Genomic DNA, 23258 nt, shown 5'->3' with positions numbered 1-23258 from the left:
CTACATGTGCGGAACCATTCTTTCTGACACATAATTCGCCTTTGACTGGTAGTACTGAAATTGCAGGCAAATCTGGAGTAGTATCAGACTGAACATTCAGGACCATGAAATTCGAAGAATAATTACCTAAATCATATACTTCATTTTCTAGATCTAACCCTGTTCTATGGGAGAGACCTTGCTTGTCTGGAAAACATGTTCTATTCAGAAGGGACATATCATTGGAGGATGACGTTAACGTGGACCATGCTCCACATGAACCATTGTGTGAAAACGGATAAGGAAAAAGTGGCAGAACTCCCTTCGGTGTATGGAAAGGGGGGAGTCGACCACACACCCAACAATTAGTGGCATTGTTGGTCTGGTGTGAATAATGTAACATTCTGATGAATGTGTTATTTCGCATAGCAAGACGATAGGATAGCTCGTGAGGAGGCAGATCACTAAATGTGTGCTCTACTGTAGTATTAGAAAACATATGTACATGTGAAATCGGAAAACATAAATGTAAAGCATAACTTGTGCAGGTAACCATAAGACTCAAAAATAATAAGAAACTTAGAACAATGATACATCTTATAGAGTTTTGACTGACTCTCTCACTATGGGGGTCTATCTCATACATGTTAGGAACCTGTCTAACCGTTTCACCCGAGAGGGACTTAGACAATTAAACTGGCTGACTTATTTTACTAGACCGGAGCTTCTCTTTATACTCCTGTTGCGGAGTTTTCTCTAACAGGGGAACTTTGAGTTCAGAGTCTGTTTTTAGGCTGTCTTCAGGAATAAGGCAGTCCTTAGCAAAAGTCTTTTTACGTAGTCCATGGAATTTCTTTATGTGGGTCAGGTGGACCCAGCCTTTTCTCCCCTCGAGCTTTACGGCGGTCCTTGTTGTAAGCAAAACGAGGCGGGGCTCCTTCCAGCGGGGCTCCAGCGGACTTGAACGATCAAAATTCCGCACCAACACCAGGTCGCCTGGAATGACCTCATGCGGTTTCACCTCGGTGTTGTCTGGAAATGCGGCGGCAACCTGTGAACGACAAGAGTGTAGGGCAGACATCAAGGAAGCTAGGTAATCTGTCAGCATATTACTGGAAACATCTGTAATACTGCGGGGTCTAGGTGTACCCCACATGTTTGGGGGGCGGCCGAATACGACCTCATACGGGGACAGACCTGATCTGGAATGTGCAACTATCCTCATATAAAATAAAGCAACTGGCAGAGCGACTAGCCAGTCTACACCTTTCTCTTTACATATTTTTGAAATGCGAATTTTCAGAGTCTGATTATGTCTCTCTACGAGACCGGCTGCTTCAGGATGGCGCACACAATGGAACTTCCACTGGTACCCTAATAGAAGGGAAACATGTTTCATAAGCTCGGATGAGAATGGCTGGCCGTTATCAGAATACACGACCCTAGGGAGTCCATAGCGGGGAAAGAATTCACAAACCAACTGCCTGGCAGTGGTCGCAGCTGTGTAATCTGGAACTGGATATGCTTCTGTCCACCTGGACAAAGCGCATACAACTACGAGGACATACTTGAAACCTCGACATCGCTCCATCTGAATATAATCCATCTGGAGGACTTCAAAAGGGTGGTCAGGGGGTTGGAATCCACCTTGTTCCACCGGGACACTTTTACCTGGATTGAACTGACAACATATCATACAGGTACGGACTTTCTGCTTGGCTGCAGCTCGTAAATGCTTGTTGAACCAAAGGTTCTGAATACTGTCTAACATAGCTTTTTCTCCTAGATGTGCTGGACTATGTGCGGTATTAATAATGACTTGAACCATAGAGTCGGGGAGAAACCATGTGGCTTTTCCCTTCGTCATCCATCCTTGATCTGTCTGGACCCCTCCTTGTTCGGACCATTTCTTGATTTCCTCAGGAGTAGCATGTAACTGTATGTCTATGACATCTTGTGTAGGGTCCTTGACTGTCATACAAATAGTCGGATCTGGAGTGAGTGTCTGTGTCGTGTTAACTGGAATGTCTGGGGTCTGAGCTGTAAGCTTGGCTGTTCGATCTGCTAGATCGTTACCTTGGGAAATGATGTCAGTAATTTTCGTATGTGCCTTGCACTTCATGATAGCGATAGCTGTCGGTAAATGTATTGCATCTAACAGAGCTTGAATGAGGAGACCATGCTGAATCTTGGTTCCGTGAGAAGTCATGAAACCTCTCTCCTGCCAGAGCACTCCAAAGTCGTGTACGACTCCGAATGCGTAACGTGAATCTGTATATATGTTTACTTTCAGGTGCTTGGCACGTATGCAGGCTTGGGTCAGAGCAACTAGCTCTGCTGCTTGAGCAGACAGGGTGTCAATACGATGTGTTTCTATAACTTCAGTTTCAGTAGTCACTGCATACGCGGCTACTAGTTCTCCTGTACTTGTTCTCATACATGAACCATCCACATAAAGTGTCAGGTCGGGATTAGGTAATGCAATGTCTGTCAGGTCTTGTCTTGGCTTAGTCATAGTGTTAACAACTTCCACACAATCATGTGCGGCAGGATTTGAAGTAACTGACGGTAACAGTGTGGCAGGATTTCGAATGTTGCAGCGTCTGATTTCTATGTGTGGCTGGAACAGTGTCAGTTCATAACCTGTTAAACGTGCAATTGTCAAGTGCTGAGTCTGTGCTCGGTTTAAAAGAACTTCCACGGAGTGTGGAACTTGTACTGTCAGGGAATGTCCTAACACTATGGAATCACTTTGTCTGATTGCTAGAGCTGTGGCTGCAACTGACTTGAGGCACGCAGGCAGAGCCTGGGCTACTGGATCTAATGTGCTCGAGAAATAAGCACAGGGCTTGTACTGTCCTGCTTGATCTTGTGTGAGAACAGATAATGCAGTACCATCACGTTCTGTGACAAAAAGTGTAAAAGGCTTACAGTAGTTCGGTGTTGCTAGAACAGGTGCTTGACATAAGGCTTTCTTTAATTCATTGAAAACAAGTGTATGTTCCTGGGTCCAAGGGAGGACAGTCGATACGGCTGCCTCCTGTGTCGTTAACTGTATCAGTGGCTTGGCTAGATATGCATACTGAGGAATCCATTGTCTGCAGTAAGAAGTAAGGCCAATAAAAGCTCGTACCTCCTTCTGTGTTTTGGGCTGTGGAAGACTCGCTATTAACTGGATACGATCTGGTGTCAACTGCCTACCCCACTTGGACAGTAAGTGTCCTAAGTATACCACTTGCTGGACACAGAATTGTAATTTGGAAGGGGACACCTTGTGCCCCTGCTCGGCCAGAAAATACAGAACTGTAAGCGACGCTCGCTCGCAGTCACGTTCAGAATGGGCTGTGATCAGTAGATCATCGACATACTGGAGCAGGGCAGTGTCAGTTGGCATGTGAAAATTGTCTAGTTGTCTCTTAAGTGCTTGACTGTAAATACTAGGACTTTCTGTGAAACCTTGAGGAGCTCGTGTGAATTTATAGCTCCTACCATTTAAACAAAAACCGAAAAGGTACTGGCTGTCTGGATGAATGGGGACACTAAAAAATGCGTTCTTGAGATCGATAACTGTGAAAAATGTAGCTTCAGAATCAATGGCTGTCAATAGGGAAGAAATATCTGGGACTACTGGGTACTGGGGTATGATACATTTATTAAGCTCTCGAAGGTCAATCACTAATCGATATACTGGAGGTGCATTTGGATCAGTACGTTTCAGGACTGGAATGATAGGAGAATTACATACATTGGAATCAGTTTCTACAACCACTCCTTGAGCAATGAGCTCGTCAATAATTTTGGATAAGGCTGCTACAGCCTCAGGTGGCAATCTGTACTGTCTGATTCGTGGCAAAACTATACCTTGCTTGAGAGTCACACGATGGGGTGTGATATGCATACAACCTACATCAGTTGGACCTTGCGCCCATAAATGCTGTGGTACATTCACTAATCTTGGATCAAAATCATGTAATACATAATGACCTTTAAAGTCTCTTAGGAACAATCGGACCCCTTCTGGGGAGCAGCAAATTACTGCACCTAATTCTTTTAATGACTTCATGCCTAACAAATTTTCTGGACATGATTTCGTGAGTAACAAATCAGTAGTTCGGGACAATGGACCAACTTCTAGAGTAACTGGTTTCGAAATTTCATTAACAATCGGCTTTCCTGAAAATCCAAGGGAAACATTTCTAGAGCCTGAGAGCGGAGCCCCTGGAACCTCGTCATGACTGATGGTAGTCCTACTTGCCCCTGTATCAATCAAAAACTTTCTGTCTTTCCCTAATACTTGACTGTGTACATAGGGACCCTCTTGATCTACAGGTATCTCGATGAGAGGCAAGCCTACCTCCCTCTCTAGGCTGTTTCATGAATACTGTTGATACTCTGGATACTCTGTCTGGGCATACTGGTACATTTGCTGGGTAACATGCTGTGTTGCAGCGATAGGCTGCAGTGCTGGAACTGTCTGTTGTGCATTCTGGGGTGGCTGAGAAGTCTGTGAAACTTGTTCTTGTCTAGGCGGACGTGGTCTTTCTTTAGTTTTACCAGTAGCTATGTTGTGTTTCAGAACTGCACACTCGTTTATAAAATGACCTGGCTGTTTGCAATAATTGCAAGTCCCTTTAACGGGAGCTGCAGGATGACTGGCTTGATTCGGACCCCTCTTCTGACTGTCTTGTGGAACAGATTGTGCAACTAATACTTTCATTTTCGTGTCTTTCATACGTCTCCTTTCGTGTTCTTGCTCTTCCCTGATTCTATTCTGGTGATACTGGAGCATTTGTAACATTTGTGACGGAGTATTAGCTTGCCAACTACTTTCGACTTTCAATACTCGATTTTTAACTTGTGGACTTGAATTCTCGACTAATTTGGTAATAAAAAGATGAGGGTACGATTCACTACCTGTCTTCAGACCACTGTTAATAATAAAACATTTTTCAAATCTAGAATAAAAATCACTAGTGTCTTCATCCTATTTCTGTTTACAAGCTGAGATTGCATCCCAATCTTCCTTTTTCGTGGCTAGTAATCTTGGCAAAACCTGTATCAATAACTCGGGCAATTCTTTAACTTTACCCCCAAGACCGGTACCTGGTACTCGTGAAGTATCTTCAGCTTCTAGAGCTGTCCAATCTATCTTTTTCTCTCCCACCTCCCATTCTTTTTCCTTGAGTTTTTCATATACCCCTGCGGGCAGTAGGACCTTTAACATTTTAATGATATCAGGATACGTGTATTCTCCCATACGGAGCATGTCTTTTAATTCTCGATGGAACCCTGCTGGATCTTTGTCGTGACAGGGAATTAACTTTTTCATCTCTAAGAGTTCCATCTTTGTGATAGGGGTGTAAACAAATACTCGTTCTAGATCACCACCCGTTGTCCTAACTGGGTGTACTTCTCGTAACGGATGCTGTCTATCTATGTAAAATGATTTACTTTCTGGAGGTGAGACACGAACAAAATGCGGATTCAAAAACGTTCTATATTTGTGGCGCTGTTCTAGAATGATACTAATTAAATCGGCACCTAGACCTCTCCATCTATACTGGAGTAACTCGTTCAGAACATCATGTAACGGACCTGGATCAGAATGCTGTCCCTCATACAGTGTAATGAGGTGCTGGATCATATATATACCCACCAGTCGTTGCTCGGCTGGGGGCAGTTTCAGAAACATTTGTGCCACTATTTCGTCTGGAAAAGTGGTAGAATCAGTAGTCCATCGGACTGCTGATCGGGCTAGTTCTTGTTCATGCATGGTACTAAGTTCACTATAACCGATTCGTGATTTCAGAATGTAATCGGTAGCTTGAAATATTTGCTCAAGAGAACCTTGCTCTGGTGCTGGAGGAGGGAAAACTTTCTTGTGATCTGGGCGTGAATGTCGGTCGGGAAGTCTAGTTCTACCTAAATACGCTATTCTGGAGGGATTCTCGTCGTCTACCTCTTCGGTAGGAGAGTCGTCTTCTTTCTCGGTTACTCGTGCTGCTTCTCGTTTCTCGTGTAACTTTATTATTTCCCTACGGATTTTCTTGTACATACTCTCTATACAGTTCTGTGTCTTGTGTCTTCCCTCGGCTATATGGTCACTCCACCTGGTCAGGACCTTCATTTCTTCCGGATCTTTATCCGGATAATCTTGTTCCCTTATTAAGCAATTAATTAGAAATTTTAGAAGCATGAGCTGAATCTCGACTTTTCTTTGAGTCATGGCCTCGCCAATACTTCCTGGATCTACTCCTGTACGGATAAAACGATATATTCTGTCTAGATAACCTTTCATATTGGGCAGGGTGTCCAAATATTCGGTCACCCGTCTTACACGCAATGAATACAGGACCATATCATCATCGCCTGGGACTGGATCATAACGGCATTCGGTAAGGGCTCGCTTGATATCTGCAACTGACTGGAGTTTGGGCGAACGCTGTAACGCTCGTTCATGTAGCTCGAGAAGTGTCAGACGTCTGTGTTGAGGCGGGGTTCCAGGAGGACTTCCCCCCGTGGCCCCTAGACTAGAATCATTAACGGGTACTGTACGTGCTGGGAGAGTGACTGATGTAGCGGGTACATGTACTGTAGGCTGAACCGGAGGTACCGTGACAGGTGCTGCAACGGGTGCCCCGGTGGCTGGAGGAACAGGTATTACATTATTTACGGGAGCTGGCGGAACAGGATTGGCATATTCTGGGACTGTGTCGTCCAAATAGGACGAGAGAAAAATATCAGCTGCGGTCGGTTTGTGACGTAGCTTAATTGGAACTAATGGCGGCGGAAAATTACATGGTGCTTCTGGGGTTGCTTTCGGCAAGCCCTCGGCAAGAAGAGGATACATACCCTTAATGAGGGCATTTCTCTGTCTGTCTGACTGTTCGGCTTTAACTCGTTCACCTACTTCGATTAATTCCCTTTCTTGGGCTCTTTCTGAGGATTCCCTACTTAATTCTGTTTTTCTGATTTCTTTTTCGGTTCTTCTATGAGATTCTTTGCGCCATAACTCGATGGCATCTTTCTGGGACTGTCTGGCTTTCTTTTTCCATAATGCTTCTTCTACTCGCATGATGCACCCGGCATCCCATGTACCTGACATGGGCCATCTATATTTCTCTTCTAATTCCTTGGTGTAATCCACCCATAAGTCTAGATATAATATGGCACTTAAGCCATGCTTATGATACATAAAATGACCTGGACTGTCCCTAGGCGGGACAGGAACTGCTTCCTCGAGAAGACCTTTTCTGGTTTTTAACTGACGTAACTTCGAGAATAGAGGCATAGTTTAGGCTGGAGTCTGGACACAATACAATACACGATAAACACAATAATAACTGGAAAAACAAATCACTCATACCACGACATTGAAAACACATGAAATGACATTTAAAATAACAGTTCGGACAGAACACATGGATTTCTTAAGAACAGAACTTACTAGAATGACTAGAGGCACTGCTAGAACAGCACGAAACTTACCGGTCCCATAAAGAGACACGTCAGGACCCGCGTCCACCTAGGTGAACACTTCGTGTTGGATCTGCGTACCCAAACCCACGGACCAGAGACAAATTAATTGACCCTGTCTAGATACTACCCCAGCAACGGTACTCACCGTGCAGCAAGAACGGAAGGCCTCGGACTGGACTGGACTGGACTGCTACGACGACGGACTACGAACTTCGGACTTCAGTTACAGGTGGGCCTCCGGATACCTCGGACCTTGGACTCTCGGCTTGGGCTCTGGTCGGGACTCGCCGCGTTCCTCACCGCCTCGTCTGGATGCTGGACCGCAACCTCCGTCTCCTCCGTGGGCCTGAGGGATACTTGAAGCAGAAATATCTACACGTGCACGGTATGGTTCCGTCACGGCTGCAGAGGATCAGGGGGCCTGCGTGGCTTCTCCGGCGCGTGGGGAAAGGGCAAGTCCCTGTTCGGGCGCCATTAGTGGTAAATAAATAATTAATTACCGGTACTATTTTTCAGTATAATCAATAAAACAGGTAGCTCAATAAATAAGAGTCAGGATTCGAGGTATCTTGAGTCGACAGGCTTTAATCAGGCATAAAGGACAGGAACAGGACAGCCTGTACGGGAATAGAATGGAGGCAGCTGCCGGGGGCAGGATCTGGACAAGGGAATTGGCAATTGGCAACTTTTAATATGGGTGTACAGTATATATATATACTTAAACAAATACATTACATTCAATACGGTAGGCGTAGCAGTAGGCGTGACTCGTAGCAGTCGCGAAAGATAAGGGCAAAATGATGTAACAAGAAGGCGTGTACAGGGCGTATACATAGACATGTGATGTAAACGTAACAGAATATGTCATAAACGGGGCGGAAACATGGAGGGGGCTACCTGAGCAGCTGGGACCTCTAACCTAGTGGTGCGCGCAAACGGGCAATGACGTGTTACCAGGGAGAACTGGGGGCTATGACTTCTGCGCTAGAAGAGGAGACTAAAGTCTGGAGTGTCAGAGCGACATGTACCCAAGGCATATCTAGTATCTGGTGTTTAGAGTACATATTGATAGAATCCAAAAGTTATCAGGGCAAAGGCTAATAGACACTAAGACTGGTGCATGCATAATTCTACATGTATTGCGTGTGCTAGGAATATTCTATGAATATTAATACAGTATTTCTCTTACATGGAGACATAAAGGCTAGACCATGACGGAAACTATTGATGCGATTCAGTAGCTTAAGAATGCAGAGAAGGAGGGCTGGACTGATAACTAGAAGCATAACATATTCTTGGCAGACTGGGAGGCAGAGCCAGGCCGAGCCGGGCACTGCGAGGCAGGAAGTAAGTGAAGGGTCAGGGATACAGGTGGGGGCTGTATCGCTCCTCGGAGAGGGTTCAGGAGACAGGAGCTGAATCTGAGTCCGGACCCTTTTGAGGCCTAGAAAACGGGGACAATTCAATGAATTAACATGCACACTGTGAAATGTGGCAACGTAGGTTTACATAGGCCTAATATTAGTTGTTTTCACGAAGACTGGAAACTGGCGTACTAGAGATGGACACAACTGTAATTGCGTCTTTAATCGATCAGAGGGGAATACATGCATATCGATCATGCACATATAACATAAGATGGGGAACACGTAGGCACATACAACATGGCAAAATTTACTTTTCCACAGCTTGGGAGTCTGGGCTTGGACATACAGCTCATGAGTCTGGGCTTGGACACACTGCTCGGGAGTCTGGGCTTGGACACACTGCTTGGGAGGCTGTGCTTGGACACACTGCTTGGGAGTCTGGGCTTGGACACACTGCTTGGGAGTCTGGGCTTGGACATACAGCTCAGGAGTCTGGGCTTGAACACACTGCTCGGGAGTCTTGGCTTGGACACACTGCTCAAGAGTTTTTGCTTGGACTCACTGCTCGGGGGTCTTAGCGTGGGCACACTGCTCAGGAGTCTTGGCTTGGACACACTGCTCGAGGGTCTTGGCGTGGGCACACTGCTCAGGAGTCTTGGCTTGGACATACAGCTCAGGAGTCTGGGCTTGAACACACTACTCAATAGTCTGGGCTTGGACACACTGCTTGGGAGTCTTGGCTTGGACCCACTGCTTGGGAGTCTGGGCTTGAACAAACTGCTTGGGAGTCTGGGCTTGGACACACTGCTTGGGATTCTGGGCTTGGACGCACGGCTCAGGAGTCTTATTTTGGGCACACTGCTCAGGAGTCTTGGCTTGGACACACTGCTCGGGAGTCTGGGCTTGGACACACTGCTTGCGAGTCAGGGCTTGGACACACTGCTTGGGAGTCTGGGCTTGGACATACAGCTCAAAAGTCTGGGCTTGGACACACTGCTTGGGAGTCTGGGCTTGGACACACGGCTTAGGAGTCTTATTTTGGGCACACTGCTCATGAGTCTTGGCTTGGACACACTGCTCGGGAGTCTGGGCTTGGACACACTGCTCGGGAGTCTGGGCTTGGACACACTGCTTGGGAGTCTGGGCTTGGACACACTGCTTGGGAGTCTGGGCTTGGACATACAGCTCAGGAGTCTGGGATTGGACACACTGCTTGGGAGTCGGGGCTTGGACACACGGCTCAGGAGTCTTATTTTGGGCACACTGCTCAGGAGTCTTGGCTTGGACACACTGCTCTGAAGACTGGGCTTGGACACACTGCTTGGGGGTCTGGACTTGTACACACTGCTTGGGAGTCTGGGCTTGGACACACGGCTCTGGAGTCTTATTTTGGGCACACTGCTCAGGAGTCTTGGCATGGACACACTGCTCGGGAGTCTGTGATGGACACACTGCTTGGGATTCTGGGCTTGGACACACGGCTCAGGAGTCTTATTTTGGGCACACTGCTCAGGAGTCTGGGCTTGGACACACTGCTTGGGAGGCTGGGCTTGGACACACTGCTCGGGAGTCTGGGCTTGGACACACTGCTCAGGAGTCTTCGCTTGGACACACTGATCAGGGTCTGGGCTTGGACACACTGCTCGGTAGTCTTGGCATGGGCACACTGCTCAGGAGTCTTATTTTGGGCACACTGCTCGGGAGTCTTGGCTTGGAAACACTGCTCAGGAGTCTGAGCTTGGACACATTGCTTGGGAGTCTTGGCTTGGACACACTGCTCAAGAGTCTTATTTTGGGCACACTGCTCATGAGTTTTTGCTTGGACACACTGCTTCGAAGTATTGGCTTCAGCACACTGCTCAGGAGGTTTTGCTTGGGCACACTGCTTGGGAGTCTTTGCTTGGATACACTGCTCGGGGGTCTTGGTGTGGGCACACTGCTCAGGAGTCTTGGCTTGGACATACAGCTCAGGAGTCTGGGCTTGAACACACTACTCGGTCGTCTGGGCTTGGACACACTGCTCGGTCGTCTGGGCTTGGACACACTGCTTGGGAGTCTGGGCTTGGACACACTGCTTGGAAGTCTGGGCTTGGACACACTGCTCCGGAGTCTTGGCCTGGACACACTGCTCAGACATCTTGGCATGGGCACACTGCTCAGGAGTCTTGGCTAGGACACACTGCTCGGTAGTCTGGGCTTGGACACACTGCTTGGGAGTCTTGGCGTGGGCACACTGCTCAGGAGTTTTTGCTTGGGCACACTGCTCACGAGTCTTCGCTTGGACACACTGCTTGGGAGTCTGGGCTTGGACACACTACTTGGTCGTCTGGGCTTGGACACACTGCTCGGGAGTCTGGGCTTGGACACACTGCTTGGGAGTCTGGGCTTGGACACACTGCTTGGAAGTCTGGGCTTGGACACACTGCTCCGGAGTCTTGGCCTGGACACACTGCTCAGACATCTTGGCATGGGCACACTGCTCAGGAGTCTTGGCTAGGACACACTGCTCGGTAGTCTTGGCTTGGACACACTGCTTGGGAGTCTTGGCGTGGGCACACTGCTCAGGAGTTTTTGCTTGGGCACACTGCTCACGAGTCTTCGCTTGGACACACTGCTCGGGGGTCTTGGCTTGGACACACTGCTTGGGAGTCATGATGTGGGCACACTGCTCAGGAGTCTTGGTTTGGACATACAGCTCAGGAGACTGGGCTTGAACACACTACTGGGTCATCTGGGCTTGGACACACTGCTAGGGAGTCTGGGCTTGGACACACTGCTTAGGAGTCTGGACTTGGACACACTGCTTGGGAGCCTGGGCTTGGACAAGCTGCTTGGGAGTCTGTGCTTGGACACACTGCTTGGGAGTCCGTGCTTGGACACACTGCTTGGGAGTCTGGGCTTGGACATACAGCTAAGGAGTCTTGGCTTGGACACACGGCTCAGGAGTCTGGCTTGGATACACTACTCCGGAGTCTTGGCCTGGACACACTGCTCAGCCGTCTTGGCATGGGCACACTACTAAGGAATCTTGGCTAGGACACACTGCTTGGTAGTCTTGGCTTGGACATACAGCTCAGGAGTCTGGGCTTGAACACACTACTTGGTAGTCTTGGCTTGGAAACACTACTTGGTAGTCTGGGCTTGAACACACTACTTGGTAGTCTTGGCTTGGACACACTACTTGGTAGTCTTGGCCTGGACACACTGCTCAGCCGTCTTGGCATGGGCACACTGCTCAGGAATCTTGGCTAGGACACACTGCTTGGTAGTCTTGGCTTGGACATACAGCTCAGGAGTCTGGGCTTGAACACACTACTTGGTAGTCTTGGCTTGGACACACTACTTGGTAGTCTTGGCTTGGACACACTGCTTGGGAGTCTGGGCTTGGACACAGGGCTCAGGAGTCTAGGCGTGGGCACACTGCTCAGGAGTCTTATTTTGGGCACACTGCTCGAGAGCCTTGGCTTGGACGCACTGCTCGGGAGTCTGGGCTTGGACATACAGCTCAGGAGTCTGGGCTTGGACACACTGCTTGGGAGTCTGGGCTTGGACATACAGCTCATGAGTCTGGGCTTGGACACACTGCTCGGGAGTCTGGGCTTGGACACACTGCTTGGGAGGCTGTGCTTGGACACACTGCTTGGGAGTCTGGGCTTGGACACACTGCTTGGGAGTGTGGGCTTGGATATACAGCTCAGGAGTCTGGGCTTGAACACACTGCTCGGGAGTCTTGGCTTGGACACACTGCTCAAGAGTTTTTGCTTGGACTCACTGCTCGGGGGTCTTACCGTGGGCACACTGCTCAGGAGTCTTGGCTTGGACACACTGCTCGGGGGTCTTGGCGTGGGCACACTGCTCAGGAGTCTTGGCTTGGACATACAGCTCAGGAGTCTGGGCTTGAACACACTACTCAATAGTCTGGGCTTGGACACACTGCTTGGGAGTCTTGGCTTGGACACACTGCTTGGGAGTCTGGGCTTGAACACACTACTCAATAGTCTGGGCTTGGACACACTGCTTGGGAGTCTTGGCTTGGACCCACTGCTTGGGAGTCTGGGCTTGAACAAACTGCTTGGGAGTCTGGGCTTGGACACACTGCTTTGGAGTCTGGGCTTGGACGCATGGCTCAGGAGTCTTATTTTGGGCACACTGCTCAGGAGTCTTGGCTTGGACACACTGCTCGGGAGTCTGGGCTTGGACACACTGCTTGCGAGTCAGGGCTTGGACACACTGCTTGGGTGTCTGGGCTTGGACATACAGCTCAAAAGTCTGGGCTTGGACACACTGCTTGGGAGTCTGGGCTTGGACACACGGCTTAGGAGTCTTATTTTGGGCACACTGCTCATGAGTCTTGGCTTGGACACACTGCTCGGGAGTCTGGGTTTGGACACACTGCTCGGGAGTCTGGGCTTGGACACACTGCTTGGGAGTCTGGGCTAGGACACACTGCTTGGGAGTCTGGGCTTGGACACACTGCTTGGGAGTCTGGGCTTGGACACACGGCTCAGGAGTCTTATTTTGGGCACACTGCTCAGGAGTCTTGGCTTGGACACACTGCTCGGGAGTCTGGGCTTGGACACACTGCTTGGGAGTCTGGGCTTGGACACACTGCTTGGGAGTCTGGGCTTGGACATACAGCTCAGGAGTCTGGGATTGGACACACTGCTTGGGAGTCGGGGCTTGGACACACGGCTCAGGAGTCTTATTTTGGGCACACTGCTCAGGAGTCTTGGCTTGGACACACTGCTCGGAAGTCTGGGCTTGGACACACTGCTTGGGAGTCTGGACTTGGACACACTGCTTGGGAGTCTGGGCTTGGACACACAGCTCTGGAGTCTTATTTTGGGCACACTGCTCAGGAGTCTGGGCTTGGACACACTGCTTGGGAGGCTGGGCTTGGACACACTGCTCGGGAGTCTGGGCTTGGACACACTGCTCAGGAGTCTTCGCTTGGACACACTGATCAGGGTCTGGGCTTGGACACACTGCTCGGGAGTCTTGGCATGGGCACACTGCTCAGGAGTCTTATTTTGGGCACACTGCTCGGGAGTCTTGGCTTGGAAACACTGCTCAGGAGTCTGAGCTTGGACACATTGCTTGGGAGTCTTGGCTTGGACACACTGCTCAAGAGTCTTATTTTGGGCACACTGCTCATGAGCTTTTGCTTGGACACACTGCTTCGAAGTATTGGCTTCAGCACACTGCTCAGGAGGTTTTGCTTGGGCAAACTGCTTGGGAGTCTTTGCTTGGATACACTGCTCGGGGGTCTTGGTGTGGGCACACTGCTCAGGAGTCTTGGCTTGGACATACAGCTCAGGAGTCTGGGCTTGAACACACTACTCTGTAGTCTGGGCTTGGACACACTGCTCGGGTGTCTGGGCTTGGACACACTGCTTGGGAGTCTGGGCTTGGACACACTACTCGGTCGTCTGGGCTTGGACACACTGCTCGGGAGTCTGGGCTTGGACACACTGCTTGGGAGTCTGGGCTTGGACACACTGCTTGGAAGTCTGGGCTTGGACACACTGCTCCGGAGTCTTGGCCTGGACACACTGCTCAGCCATCTTGGCATGGGCACACTGCTCAGGAGTCTTGGCTAGGACACATTGCTCGGTAGTCTTGGCTTGGACACACTGCTTGGGAGTCTTGGCGTGGGCACACTGCTCAGGAGTTTTTGTTTGGGCACACTGCTCACGAGTCTTCGCTTGGACACACTGCTCGGGGGTCTTGGCTTGGACACACTGCTTGGGAGTCATGATGTGGGCACACTGCTCAGGAGTCTTGGTTTGGACATACAGCTCAGGAGACTGGGCTTGAACACACTACTGGGTCATCTGGGCTTGGACACACTGCTGGGGAGTCTGGGCTTGGACACACTGCTTAGGAGTCTGGGCTTGGACACACTGCTCGGGCGTCTGGGCTTGGACACACTGCTCAGGAGTCTTGGCTTTGCCACACTGCTCGGGAGTCTTGGATTGGACATACTGCTCAGGAGTCTTGGCTTGGACACACTGCTCCGGAGTCCGGCTTGGATACACTACTCCGGAGTCTTGGTCTGGACACACTGCTCAGCCGTCTTGGCGTGGGCACACTGCTCAGGAGTCTTGGCTAGGACCCACTGCTCGGTATTCTTGGGTTGGACACACTGCTTGGGAGTCTTGGTGTGGGCACACTGCTGAGGAGTTTTATTTTGGACACACTGCTTGGGAGTCTTGGCGTGGGTACACTGCTCAGGAGTTTTTGCTTGGGCACACTGCTCAGGAGTCTTGGCTTGGACACACTGCTCAGGGGTCTTGGCTTGGACACGCTGCTCGGGAGTCTTGACATGGGCACACTGCTCAGGAGTCTTGGCTTGGACATACAGCTCAGGAATCTGGGCTTGAACACACTGCTCGGGAGTCTGGGCTTGGACACACTGCTCGGGAGTCTGGGCTTGGACACACTGCTTGGGAGTCTGGGCTTGGACACACTGCTTGGGAGTCTGGGCTTGGACACACGGCTCAGGAGTCTTATTTTGGGCACACTGCTCAGGAGTCTTGGCTTGGACACACTGCTCGGGAGTCTGGGCTTGGACACACTGCTTGGGAGTCTGGGCTTGGACACACTGCTTGGGAGTCTGGGCTTGGACATACAGCTCAGGAGTCTGGGATTGGACACACTGCTTGGGAGTCGGGGCTTGGACACACGGCTCAGGAGTCTTATTTTGGGCACACTGCTCAGGAGTCTTGGCTTGGACACACTGCTCGGAAGTCTGGGCTTGGACACACTGCTTGGGAGTCTTGGCTAGGACCCACTGCTCGGTATTCTTGGCTTGGACACACTGCTTGGGAGTCTTGGTGTGGGCACACTGCTGAGGAGTTTTATTTTGGACACACTGCTTGGGAGTCTTGGCGTGGGTACACTGCTCAGGAGTTTTTGCTTGGGCACACTGCTCAGGAGTCTTGGCTTGGACACACTGCTCAGGGGTCTTGGCTTGGACACGCTGCTCGGGAGTCTTGACATGGGCACACTGCTCAGGAGTCTTGGCTTGGACATACAGCTCAGGAATCTGGGCTTGAACACACTACTGGGTAGTCTGGGCTTGGACACACTGCTGGGGAGTCTGGGCTTGGACACACTGCTTGGGAGTATGGGCTTGGACACACTGCTCGGGAGTCTAGGCTTGGACACACTGCTTGGGAGTCTTGGCTTGGACACACTGCTCAGAAGTCTTATATTGGGCACACTGCTCAGGAGTTTTTGCTTGGACACACTGCTTGAGAGCATTGGCTTCAGCACACTGCTCAGGAGTTTTTGCTTGGGCACACTGCTTTGGAGTCTTTGCTTGGACACACTGCTCGGGGGCTTGGCGTGAGCACACTGCTCAGGAGTCTTGGCTTGGACATACAGCTCAGGAGTCTGGGCTTGAACACACTACTCAGTCGTCTGGGCTTGGACACACTGCTTGGGAGCCTGGGCTTGGACACACTGCTTGGGAGTCTGTGCTTGGACACACTGCTTGGGAGTCCGTGCTTGGACACACTGCTTGGGAGTCTGGGCTTGGACATACAGCTAAGGAGTCTTGGCTTGGACACACGGCTCAGGAGTCTGGCTTGGATACACTACTCCGGAGTCTTGGCCTGTACACACTGCTCAGCCGTCTTGGCATGGGCACACTGCTAAGGAATCTTGGCTAGGACACACTGCTTGGTAGTCTTGGCTTGGACATACAGCTCAGGAGTCTGGGCTTGAACACACTACTTGGTAGTCTTGGCTTGGAAACACTACTTGGTAGTCTGGGCTTGAACACACTACTTGGTAGTCTTGGCTTGGACACACTACTTGGTAGTCTTGGCCTGGACACACTGCTCAGCCGTCTTGGCATGGGCACACTGCTCAGGAATCTTGGCTAGGACACACTGCTTGGTAGTCTTGGCTTGGACATACAGCTCAGGAGTCTGGGCTTGAACACACTACTTGGTAGTCTTGCCTTGGACACACTACTTGGTAGTCTTGGCTTGGACACACTGCTTGGGAGTCTGGGCTTGGACACAGGGCTCAGGAGTCTGGGCTTGGACACACTGCTTGGTAATCTTGGCTTGGACACACTGCTTGGGAGTCTAGGCGTGGGCACACTGCTCAGGAGTCTTATTTTGGGCACACTGCTCGAGAGTCTTGGCTTGGACACACTGCTCGGCAGTCTGGGCTTGGACACACTGCTTGGTAATCTTGGCTTGGACACACTGCTTGGGAGTCTTGGTGTGGGCACACAGCTCAGGAGTCTTATTTTGGACACACTCCTTGGGAGTCTTGGCGTGGACACACTGCTCAGGAGTTTTTGCTTGGGCACACTGCTCAGGAGTCTTCGCTTGGACACACTGCTCGGGGGTCTTGGCTTGGACACACTGCTCAGGAGTCTTGGCTTGGACATACAGCTCAGGAGTCTTGGCTTGAACACCCTACTGGGTAATCTGGGCTTAGACATACTGCTGGGGAGTCTGGGCTTCGACACACTGCTTTGGATTCTGTGCTTGGACACACTGCTCGGGAGTCTGGGCTTGGACACACTGCTCGGGAGTCTGGGCTTGGACACATTGCTTGGGAGTCTTTGCCTCGGCACACTGCTCAGGAGTCTTATTTTGGGCACACTGCTCGGGAGTCTTGACTTGGACACACTGCTCGGGAGTCTGGGCTTGGACACACTGCTTCGGAATCTCGGCTTGGACACACTGCTCAGGAGTCTTATTTTGGGCACACTGCTCAGGAGTTTTTGCTTGGACACACTGCTTGTGAGTCTTGGCTTCAGCACACTGCTCAGGAGTTTTTGCTTGGGCACAATGCTTGGGAGTCTTTGCTTGGACACACTGCTCGGGGGTCTTGGCGTGGGCACACTGCTCAGGAGTCTTGGCTTGGACATACAGCTCAGGAGTCTGGGCTTGAACACACTACTCAGTAGTCTTGGCTTGGACACACTGATTGGGAGTCTGGGCTTGGACACACGGCTTGGGAGTCTGGGCTTGGACACACTGCTTGGGAGTCTGGGCTTGGACACACAGCTCAGGAGTCTGGGCTTGGACACACTGCTCGGGAGTCTGGGCTTGGACACACTGCTCAGGAATCTGGGCTTGCACACACTGCTCAGGAATCTGGGCTTGGACTCACCGCTCGGGAGTCTGGGCTTGGACACACTGCTTGGGAGTCTTGGCGTGGGCACACTGCTCAGGAGTTTTTGCTTGGGCACACTGCTCAGGAGTCTTCGCTTGGACACACTGCTCGGGGGTCTTGGCTTGGACACACTGCTCAGGAGTCTTGGCTTGGACATACAGCTCAGGAGTCTTGGCTTGAACACCCTACTGGGTAATCTGGGCTTAGACATACTGCTGGGGAGTCTGGGCTTCGACACACTGCTTTGGATTCTGTGCTTGGACACACTGCTCGGGAGTCTGGGCTTGGACACACTGCTCGGGAGTCTGGGCTTGGACACACTGCTCGGGAGTCTGGGCTTGGACACACTGCTTGGGAGTCTTGGCTTGGACACACTGCTCAGGAGTCTTATTTTGGACACACTGCTCAGGAGTCTTATTTTGGGCACACTGCTCAGGAGTTTTTGCTTGAACACACAGCTTGGGAGTCTTCGCTTCAGCACACTGCTCGGGAGTTTTTGCTTGGGCACACTGCTTGGGAGTCTTTGCTTGAACACACTGCTCGGGGGTCTTGGCGTGGGCACACTGCTCAGGAGTCTTGGCTTGGACATACAGATCAGGAGTCTGGGCTTGAACACACTACTCGGTAGTCTGGGCTTGGACAAACTGCTTGGGAGCCTGAGCTTGGACACACTGCTCAGGAGTCTTGGCTTGGACACACTGCTCGGGAGTCTGGGCTTGGACACACTGCTGGCGAGTCTGGGCTTGGACACACTGCTTGGGAGTCTGGGCTAGGACCCACTGCTCGGTATTCTTGGCTTGGACACACTGCTTGGGAGTCTTGGTGTGGGCACACTGCTGAGGAGTTTTATTTTGGACACACTGCTTGGGAGTCTTGGCGTGGGTACACTGCTCAGGAGTTTTTGCTTGGGCACACTGCTCAGGAGTCTTGGCTTGGACACACTGCTCAGGGGTCTTGGCTTGGACACGCTGCTCGGGAGTCTTGACATGGGCACACTGCTCAGGAGTCTTGGCTTGGACATACAGCTCAGGAATCTGGGCTTGAACACACTACTGGGTAGTCTGGGCTTGGACACACTGCTGGGGAGTCTGGGCTTGGACACACTGCTTGGGAGTATGGGCTTGGACACACTGCTCGGGAGTCTAGGCTTGGACACACTGCTTGGGAGTCTTGGCTTGGACACACTGCTCAGAAGTCTTATATTGGGCACACTGCTCAGGAGTTTTTGCTTGGACACACTGCTTGAGAGCATTGGCTTCAGCACACTGCTCAGGAGTTTTTGCTTGGGCACACTGCTTTGGAGTCTTTGCTTGGACACACTGCTCGGGGGCTTGGCGTGAGCACACTGCTCAGGAGTCTTGGCTTGGACATACAGCTCAGGAGTCTGGGCTTGAACACACTACTCAGTCGTCTGGGCTTGGACACACTGCTTGGGAGCCTGGGCTTGGACACACTGCTTGGGAGTCTGTGCTTGGACACACTGCTTGGGAGTCCGTGCTTGGACACACTGCTTGGGAGTCTGGGCTTGGACATACAGCTAAGGAGTCTTGGCTTGGACACACGGCTCAGGAGTCTGGCTTGGATACACTACTCCGGAGTCTTGGCCTGTACACACTGCTCAGCCGTCTTGGCATGGGCACACTGCTAAGGAATCTTGGCTAGGACACACTGCTTGGTAGTCTTGGCTTGGACATACAGCTCAGGAGTCTGGGCTTGAACACACTACTTGGTAGTCTTGGCTTGGAAACACTACTTGGTAGTCTGGGCTTGAGCACACTACTTGGTAGTCTTGGCTTGGACACACTACTTGGTAGTCTTGGCCTGGACACACTGCTCAGCCGTCTTGGCATGGGCACACTGCTCAGGAATCTTGGCTAGGACACACTGCTTGGTAGTCTTGGCTTGGACATACAGCTCAGGAGTCTGGGCTTGAACACACTACTTGGTAGTCTTGCCTTGGACACACTACTTGGTAGTCTTGGCTTGGACACACTGCTTGGGAGTCTGGGCTTGGACACAGGGCTCAGGAGTCTGGGCTTGGACACACTGCTTGGTAATCTTGGCTTGGACACACTGCTTGGGAGTCTAGGCGTGGGCACACTGCTCAGGAGTCTTATTTTGGGCACACTGCTCGAGAGTCTTGGCTTGGACACACTGCTCGGCAGTCTGGGCTTGGACACACTGCTTGGTAATCTTGGCTTGGACACACTGCTTGGGAGTCTTGGTGTGGGCACACAGCTCAGGAGTCTTATTTTGGACACACTCCTTGGGAGTCTTGGCGTGGACACACTGCTCAGGAGTTTTTGCTTGGGCACACTGCTCAGGAGTCTTCGCTTGGACACACTGCTCGGGGGTCTTGGCTTGGACACACTGCTCAGGAGTCTTGGCTTGGACATACAGCTCAGGAGTCTTGGCTTGAACACCCTACTGGGTAATCTGGGCTTAGACATACTGCTGGGGAGTCTGGGCTTCGACACACTGCTTTGGATTCTGTGCTTGGACACACTGCTCGGGAGTCTGGGCTTGGACACACTGCTCGGGAGTCTGGGCTTGGACACATTGCTTGGGAGTCTTTGCCTCGGCACACTGCTCAGGAGTCTTATTTTGGGCACACTGCTCGGGAGTCTTGACTTGGACACACTGCTCGGGAGTCTGGGCTTGGACACACTGCTTCGGAATCTCGGCTTGGACACACTGCTCAGGAGTCTTATTTTGGGCACACTGCTCAGGAGTTTTTGCTTGGACACACTGCTTGTGAGTCTTGGCTTCAGCACACTGCTCAGGAGTTTTTGCTTGGGCACAATGCTTGGGAGTCTTTGCTTGGACACACTGCTCGGGGGTCTTGGCGTGGGCACACTGCTCAGGAGTCTTGGCTTGGACATACAGCTCAGGAGTCTGGGCTTGAACACACTACTCAGTAGTCTTGGCTTGGACACACTGATTGGGAGTCTGGGCTTGGACACACGGCTTGGGAGTCTGGGCTTGGACACACTGCTTGGGAGTCTGGGCTTGGACACACAGCTCAGGAGTCTGGGCTTGGACACACTGCTCGGGAGTCTGGGCTTGGACACACTGCTCAGGAATCTGGGCTTGGACACACTGCTCAGGAATCTGGGCTTGGACTCACCGCTCGGGAGTCTGGGCTTGGACACACTGCTTGGGAGTCTTGGCGTGGGCACACTGCTCAGGAGTTTTTGCTTGGGCACACTGCTCAGGAGTCTTCGCTTGGACACACTGCTCGGGGGTCTTGGCTTGGACACACTGCTCAGGAGTCTTGGCTTGGACATACAGCTCAGGAGTCTTGGCTTGAACACCCTACTGGGTAATCTGGGCTTAGACATACTGCTGGGGAGTCTGGGCTTCGACACACTGCTTTGGATTCTGTGCTTGGACACACTGCTCGGGAGTCTGGGCTTGGACACACTGCTCGGGAGTCTGGGCTTGGACACACTGCTCGGGAGTCTGGGCTTGGACACACTGCTTGGGAGTCTTGGCTTGGACACACTGCTCAGGAGTCTTATTTTGGACACACTGCTCAGGAGTCTTATTTTGGGCACACTGCTCAGGAGTTTTTGCTTGAACACACAGCTTGGGAGTCTTCGCTTCAGCACACTGCTCGGGAGTTTTTGCTTGGGCACACTGCTTGGGAGTCTTTGCTTGAACACACTGCTCGGGGGTCTTGGCGTGGGCACACTGCTCAGGAGTCTTGGCTTGGACATACAGATCAGGAGTCTGGGCTTGAACACACTACTCGGTAGTCTGGGCTTGGACAAACTGCTTGGGAGCCTGAGCTTGGACACACTGCTCAGGAGTCTTAATTTGGGCACACTGCTCAGGAGTCTTGGCTTGGACACACTGCTCGGGAGTCTGGGCTTGGACACACTGCTTGCGAGTCTGGGCTTGGACACACTGCTTGGGAGTCTGGGCTTGGACACACTGCTCTGGAGTCTGTGCTTAGACATACTGCTTGGGAGTCTGGGCTTGGACACACGGCTTAGGAGTCTTATTTTGGGCACACTGCTCATGAGTCTTGGCTTGGACACACTGCTCGGGGATCATGGCGTGGGCACACTGCTCAGGAGTCTTGGCTTGGACACACTTCTCGGGGGTCTTGGCGTGGGCACACTGCTCAGGAGTCTTGGCTTGGACACACTGCTCGGGGGTCTTGGCGTGGGCACACTGCTCAGGAGTCTTGGCTTGGACATACAGCTCAGGTGTCTGGTCTTGAACACACTACTCAGTAGTCTGGGCTTGGACACACAGCTTGGGAGACTTGGCTTGGACACACTGCTTGGGAGTCCGGGCTTGAACACACTGCTTGGGAGATTGGGCTTGGACACACTGCATGGGAGTCTGGGCTTGGACACACGGCTCAGGAGTCTTATTTTGGGCACACTGCTCGGGAGTCTTGGCTTGGACACACTGCTCGGGAGTCTGGGCTTTGACATACTGCTTGGGAGTCTGAGCTTGGACACACTGCTCGGGGATCATGGCGTGGGCACACTGCTCAGGAGTCTTGGCTTGGACACACTTCTCGGGGGTCTTGGCGTGGGCACACTGCTCAGGAGTCTTGGCTTGGACACACTGCTTGGGAGTCTTTGCTTGGACACACTGCTCGGGGGTCTTGGCTTGGGCACACTGCTCAGGAGTCTTGGCTTGGACATAGAGCTCAGGTGTCTGGTCTTGAACACACTACTCAGTAGTCTGGGCTTGGACACACTGCTTGGGAGTCTTGGCTTGGACACACTGCTTGGGAGTCCGGGCTTGAACACACTGCTTGGGAGTCTGGGCTTGGACACACTGCATGGGAGTCTGGGCTTGGACACACGGCTCAGGAGTCTTATTTTGGGAACACTGCTCGGGAGTCTTGGCTTGGACACACTGCTCGGGAGTCTGGGCTTGGACATACTGCTTGGGAGTCTGAGCTTGGACATACAGCTCAGGAGTCTGGGCTTGGACACACTGCTCGGGAGTCTGGGCTTGGACACACTGCTTGGGAGTCTGGGCTCGGACACACTTCTTGGGAGTCTGGGCTTGGACACACTGCTTGGGAGTCTGGGCTTGGACACACTGCTTGGGAGTCTGGGCTTGGACATACAGCTCAGGAGTCTGGGCTTGGACACACTGCTCGGGAGTCTTGGCTTGGACACACTGCTCAGGAGTTTTTGCTTGGACTCACTGCTCGGGGGTCTTAGCGTGGGCACGCTGCTCAGGAGTCTTGGCTTGGTCATACAGCTCAGGAGTCTGGGCTTGAACACACTACTCAGTAGTCTGGGCTTGGACACACTG

Source organism: Lissotriton helveticus, chromosome 4_1 (assembly GCF_964261635.1).
Source record: "Lissotriton helveticus chromosome 4_1, aLisHel1.1, whole genome shotgun sequence".
NCBI classification, from domain to species: Eukaryota; Metazoa; Chordata; class Amphibia; order Caudata; family Salamandridae; genus Lissotriton; species Lissotriton helveticus.
The sequence above is the reverse complement of the archived record's forward strand: the minus strand, read 5'-3'. Positions refer to the sequence as shown.